The sequence below is a fragment of the Cryptomeria japonica genome, chromosome 8 (assembly GCF_030272615.1).
Source record: "Cryptomeria japonica chromosome 8, Sugi_1.0, whole genome shotgun sequence".
Taxonomy (NCBI): domain Eukaryota; kingdom Viridiplantae; phylum Streptophyta; class Pinopsida; order Cupressales; family Cupressaceae; genus Cryptomeria; species Cryptomeria japonica.
This window is the reverse complement of record NC_081412.1, coordinates 531,205,919-531,213,130: the sequence shown is the minus strand read 5'-3', so window position 1 is coordinate 531,213,130 and position 7,212 is coordinate 531,205,919.

Genomic DNA, 7,212 nt, shown 5'->3' with positions numbered 1-7,212 from the left:
AGATAATGAATAAGGTTTACATTTTCTTTAGATAACGATCTTTGAGGCGCTTTGATATAGCTTTGAAATTCATCCCTTTGAATTCCATTATTTTATTCTTTGCTTACTTTGTTTGGATGTATTTTAATGAGTATGTTCATCAAAATGCTTTTATAACACTCAACATTGTAGAAGGAAAGAGGATGAAAAATTAATTCACTATAAGACTCTAGGATTCACTATGAAGTTTCAAGTATCCAAAAAGTAGAAGGGATGAGTACACATAAACTTGATCATGGGTTTCGTTGGTTCCCAAATCAACAGATCCTAAACCCTAGAGGATTAACCACTTACTCATCAACATGTTTAAGATAGGACTTGGCCAACGAACAAGATTCAGTCTCAAGACTAAAATCTTCTACACTTTTGGCTCTGCAAGACCAATGCGGGTGTACCTCAACAATATCTTAACAAACTATTCTTATGTATACATGGACATTGTTGTTTAAGAAGACTTCCCAATGAAAATATACCAAGGAAAGCTTATGAACTATAGACTTTGGCTACAATCCTGGTCTCAAACCTTCACTCTGCTATTGGGACTGATTTTTACACTAATATTACTCCTACACCTATTCCCACAAACAAAATATAAATTATTTCTCAGATATTGTGGTTCTGAAACTTATTGAGAACAATAAACCAGTGCCTATCCAACATAAAACAAAGTCCAGATATAAGTGAACAAGAAATAAACATGAAACATTTTGCAATGACAAATCCCATTCAACATTTAATGCCTTGCATACAATGTTGTATGAAACAAACCCAAGTCATTCTTAATATCACATTCAATATGCACATTGCAATAACTTGAAACAAAATTTAACCCTTTCATGAAAAGAGACCTATCTCACAGATTACACATTCTTCATTGAAGAAGATGAACAATTGAATTCTTAACACAAAAACCCATACAATGCACAAACACAAATGAAGACAACTCAAAGATCATTTCATTTCATTCATTTATTTCAAAAAACTCTATACATTTCAATGTATTTTTTCAAAGTGCACTTGCAAGCTAAAACTCTATTTTATATTATCAAAGCCTAATACAATATTGTTTCAAAAACTTAGAACCCTTTCCTATCGTCCCTGATTTCCCTTTTATAGGACAAGGGAGCAAACACAAGCTTCAAGCTGAATGGGACACTTGTCAAAAAATATTTTCTCAATATAATGAAATATGTTATGAAGCATCCTTTACAAGTACATGACAAAATCCTTCTGGAAGCATGAGGGAAGGCGGGTGGAGTAACAACTTTTTGTGATCAACGCAACAAACTTGGAAGGAGTGGTGCTAATGTGACTTCATGTTGCATCTCATATCATTGTCAAATTTGAAACTTTTGTGTTGAAGGCAATGTGGGACTGGGGTTGGTACATGTTGCATGTGTAACAAAAATGTACCTACAAAAGATAACCTGCAAAAAGGGTGAGGTAGACCAAAATATAGGGACAACAACTAGTCTTCTTTTGGCTGATCTTCCTCTAATGAGTAGTATTGTTTGTGTCAATTGTCCATCCACTCTATGATGGTCTAGCAAAAAGATCTCAAATCCTACAACTTATTCATAGCTTCTTTTGTCTTGTTGGTGGGCACAGTTGCAGCTTCTACAATGAATTTATGGTAAAAAGAATCAATGTCAAGAATTATTTCAATGATTAAATGATATGTGTTCTTTTGGGTGGGGTCTCCTCCCACCAATAAATTCAAAGCTATATTAATTGATTCTTTAAACTCAAGTCTCCATCCGTCCAAGACCTTGATTGGCCATTCTCAGTCAAAATTTTAGGAATATCCCTCTTCTAGAGACCCCTAAATGATGCCATTTTCTCCCTTAATTGTTTGTCTTCATCTTCTACATGAGGGAGTTCTTTTATCATTATGTTATAATTCTTCCATGTCATCCCATAATTTGGGGTGTTGAAGACACAATTTTTATTGCTAAAAGCACTTCCTTCAATATAGTGCCCTTTGGGAACCACATGGCTCTCAATGGCTGGAAGAATGAAAGAATGTCACCTAATTGGGTGCAAATCTAGAATACAGAAGAATATGAAGCATGAACTTCATCCAATTTATTCAATATTCTGTTAGTAATTTGCAAAATTATGGCCTTTCTGATTTCTAGGCACTTATTCTTTGCATCCTCCTGTACCTTTTGCAATTCTTCTTTCATCTTTTGCAAATCCTTTGGTTTTTTCTCTCTATCTTTAATTGGACATTTTCAATGTATAATTTTGCTTTTTCTTGAGTTCTTTATGTTTCTTTTCTTCCTCCTCAGTAACTTTTTTTGCAAATTATGAGGCATGGAATGCCAATGTGATAGCCTCTAAAGTCATGGTGTCAATGAAGGTCCCGATGATAGAATCACCTACTTTTTGTTCCACCCTATGTAGCAAAATTGGCTTATCTATATTGGGGGCCCTTACCCAATGTGCAAATACCTTGATGTTCGGATTGAATCTCGAGCCCTGCTTGCCAAATTCCTGGGCATATATTGGATCCTTTTGCCTCATCACCTGATCGAAAATGAATATTTTTTTCATGTTCCACACCAAGATTATCATTATGCCATTGGCTTTTATCATTTCTTTGGCCTCTTATGGGGTGAAATCAACATTATCTTTATCAAAATTTGCAAGTTCTTCATTTGACATGCCTTTTATTTTTTCCTGCAACCAAAAGGCTTTGAATTCCTGTGTCTTGATGAAATTATCACCAGACAAAAATTGTACTACAACAATAATTCTCTCATCTCCAACCTTTTCCTCGGGGATAAAATTTGGCACAATTGCCTTGTCCTCGTCATTTGGAATCTTAATAGAATCATCATCCTTGAATTTTTCTCTTGGATGGGAATGTGGAGGGGAATGTGGAGGGACATTTGCATCCACCTCATTATCTACAATTTCAACAAAATTAGACAAGGCTACCTTACCCTTTTCAACTTTTCTAATTGTTCCTATAGCTAGCCAATTGGCTTGTGGAATTTTTTGTGAGGGAGCAACCTTGAAAGACTCTTCTATCAAAATTGCCTTTCCCTTTACTTTGAAAGATGTTGGAGGTACATATGCAGGTCTTTCCTCCTCAACTCCCCCTACTAGTTGCTCTGTCTGGGCCTTTGATTGTGCATTACTCAAAATAGCCTCAAAACTTCTCAATTTGCACAACATCTGTGCAAAGTCATTTTTATATTTGAGCAAAATCCTTAAAATCTAGGGTCCCTCTACCTTCTTTCCTACTCCATTCTCTTTAGAATGTCCCACTTCTTCCTCCTTTGGATGGCATCACTGGGACAACAATTTCTTATCAGATCCTCATATTCATCATGCTTATGGGAGGTGCTTCTTACTTTCATTGTTTGTGTTCTGAGCTCGTTTGTATACCCCTCCGGTTCATACTCCCAATCTTTTCCAAATTTGAGGCGATAGGTTTCCACCATGAAATCCTACACCTTTTAAAATGTCTCATGTAGTTCCCAACAGTAAGATCTTCATATACAATAAGTTGAGGGAGGTGTGTCCCCTTCTTCTCTATCTGAACCCATTTCTTCTCCATTCACATCATTTGCCACATGAATTCTATGAGATCCAACCTTGGAGAAATAGTAAGTGGTAGAATATGGGGTGGTTGTTTGCATCCAAAAATTCTAATAATTGTGTAGTCGGACTACAAGAAAAAGTCTCCAAAATTATGGCTGAATGCACCCTTTAGGAATTGTACATCTTTAGGCTTAACATCCCTCATTCTTAATAATTTTATGATATCCCTAGGGATACTTGGAAGATAGAATCCATAATGTCTTAAGATCTTAACGACAAAATGTTAAAAAAATATTGTATAATTAGACCACTTGGACCCCTTATCCCATACTTGGGTCCACCTTTCACTGGCCACTTGTTGGCTGAATTAGGATAAAAAATAGTTAACTTCAAAGTTGCATCCCAATCAGTCCCATTTTAGAAAATAATTAAGTGGCATAATAATTAATAATATCTAAAATCCAATTGGGCTTTCTCATCCTTTGCCTTCATTAGCCCTTCATGAAACTTGTCTTGAATGTATGTTGAAAATTCATACAATTCATTCGACTATGGATGTTGGATTTTTATTGACATCATCATTAGGTCTATGGGCATCTTACACCTTCCACAATCCATTCCTAAGACTTGGCATAGAGCATAATGTGTTTTTACAAAATAATTTTCAAATGTTACCAAGTCGAAGGGCTCCTTTTCAATGTTCAGAATGTAATTCTTCCCCATTTGAAACATTCTTTTTCTATAATGTGGGATTTTTTGTTCTCTATAAAAGTCCTTTTTAATGCCATATTATGTGTCCAACCTCCTCAAGTGGCTTGAGATCACTACTGTTCAAACCAAAACATTGAATGATGGCATCCTTGGCTATATCAACTATAATGTACCCATCTGTCATTCTTACTATCATTCTTTCAAGACGATATTGTTTCCCCAATAGCCTGATTAACAATGGCTTTACAAAATTGGGGACAACAAGCTTGGCAAGGTCTAGGTTCCAACAATTTGATACAGGGGCAGGCTTGTCCCTATTGCCATAGAAGTAGTAAAATATATCCCATCCCCCCTTAGTGGTGATGGCATCTCTGGATTTTAAGTATTTATCTGAGAAGACATTCTTGTAAGTCTCTAGCTTGATTGACCCCTTGAAAAGCTCCAGGAGATCTTGATGCAGGCTCCTTGCATCTCTCCTTTTCTTCTTCTCCATTTCCTCCAACTTCTTGTCAACATCCTTAGCCAACTCTTCAATAGTTTTGGTCGGAATTGATGTAGTAGGGCCTTGTGAGGGTTTCTATTGTTGATTGGGCAAAGGGTTTCCAGTGGCAGGAGGATTTTCTGTAATTGAAGCAAGGTTTTTTTCAACAATTAAGGCTTGTTCAGTGGATGAGGAAGCAGTTTTATTAGCAGAAGCTCTCCTTCTTTTTGGCTTTGGAGATTCACCTTGATAAGAAGGATTGGGTTCATCAATTGGTGGTTCTTTCTCAGAGGGTGAAGTAATGACCTTTTTTGGTGCCCCTTCCTCTTTGGCTTAGAGGATTCTTCTTAGGCAGGCTAGTTCAATTTTGCACTGGGAGGATTTGGTTCAGCAGAGGGAGGGTTAGGTGTAATAGATGACTCATTGGAAATTGCAGGAGCTGGATGAATTACTACAAGGGGAGTGGCGTGAGTGATTTCTGGGGTGGCAAACCCCTTCTGGTTGGATTTAGAGGCTTCTCATTGCTCAAGAGTTTTCTTAAAAGTTGGGGAGGTGGTCTCTTTCCTTTTGGATGTCATCTCTACATTCTAGGGCTAAGGATTACACTTCTACTTTGAACACAAACCCTATTCAACCTCCTAATTCTTTAACAAAAACATAGAGATACAGGATTTATAATCACTTACTTGAATTCTGAAAGTTCTTTGGGTGCAATTTAAGCTTTTGGAAGCTGCTCTGGATCGCCTAAAATCACTCTTTAATCACTCTTGAATGCAAGGTGCTCAAGTGAGCTTCAGAAATTGCTTTTATTCTTCATAGGAGGGCTGCCATTAATTCCTTCGTGCAAGCTCTACGAGTTGGTGACTTTAAAATTAAATTCCATCATTGATCTAAGAATGGACAGTTATGATTACATTTTGACCTCCTTGACCACTAACATGGTGCCCTACAATTCTTCCTTCGCCACCCTTTTATTTTCCTTGTTTTCTAAAGTTATGTATTTAATATTTCTTTGCCACCTTTATGCATATTTTTTCTCCCTACAAGATAGTGGGACTGCATATTTTTATCATTTCACTACCTCGTGAGGTCAATTTTCTTCCATCCTCCTTGTTGCGGGGTAGCGAGGCTACTTGTTTCTTCATTATTCTTCTTTATCCCGATACCTCGTGGTAACATTGCCTTCTTCGTGTTTGGCTTGTGGGGTAGCAGGGCCAAGGTTTTCTCTTAACACTTATGCCATCCCACTAACTCACATGATATCTACTAAGGCCTTGTCACCCTCACGGGGTGAAGTTGTTTTTGTTCTTAAGATCCATCCTACTAGCCCGTGGGATATCTACAAAGGTCTTTCCTTCTTTATTTTTATTTTTGCGGGCTGGCGGGGTAGCCACTTCTTTCCTTTATGTCAGCTTTGTCCTCCAAGCCCATGGGGACATTTGTATTACTATCATAATTTCATAGGGGTGGTGGGGTGACCTCTTCATCCCGGTGGTGTATGATATCTCGTGATCCCACGGGGCATCTTCTACCTTTGATCAACCCTTGCGAGGTTACCCTACTCACTACACCTTACATGCATCTCGCTACCCCACAGGATGTAATTACTTGGAAAAGAAACCATGTGGTGTGAAGATTTTCTCCTTGCTAGTAAACATCCTACTACCCCACGATGCTTCTCTTAGTGTCAAATGGACCTTGCGGGGTGGCAGGGAGGGGCATAAAACTCAAACCCTACCATCTTGCTGAATTTTAGAATGCCATAGGTCATCACTTAAGTGACAAATTTATCATGTGGACCTTATTTGAGGGTAAAAGGGTCATGAGACTCAAAAGCACTAGGAAACAAGGACTTAGGGACTCAAAAAGTAACCGGCCCGACAAAAAGGACCTAGCACACGGGGTCAGTTAATAAAGGACTAAGGCCCTCCCAATTATGATTTAAAATTTTGTAACCTGTTGCAGCTAGTCAACAGTGAAATAGAAAGAAAGTAATTTTCACTAAGTCGTAGAGGACTCAAACTCTATCAAGACACCTGCAAAACCCTAACCCTAGGGGACTTGGGAGACAAAAAAAGGGCAAAATTTGACACCCCTAATAGGTTTCATACATAGTACATGAGATCATATGTATGTAGAGAAGAAAAATATGATCCAAGTGGAACCTATATTTCTTTGAGGTCTTTGAACAATCAACACTTTTTTTTCTCTTAATATTTCTAATGCTTGTGTTTCTCAATGTAACAATTATGTTTCTGAGAGTAGTACCTATGTTTCTCATAGGGATGCCTATGTTTCTCATAATGTTGTCTATGTTTCTTCAAGTGGTACTTGTGTTTATCAAGGTGGCACTTGTGTTTCTCAAAGGAATGCCTATGTTTCTTAGAGGGATGCCTATATTTCTCAATGAGGTGCTTGTGTTTCTTAGT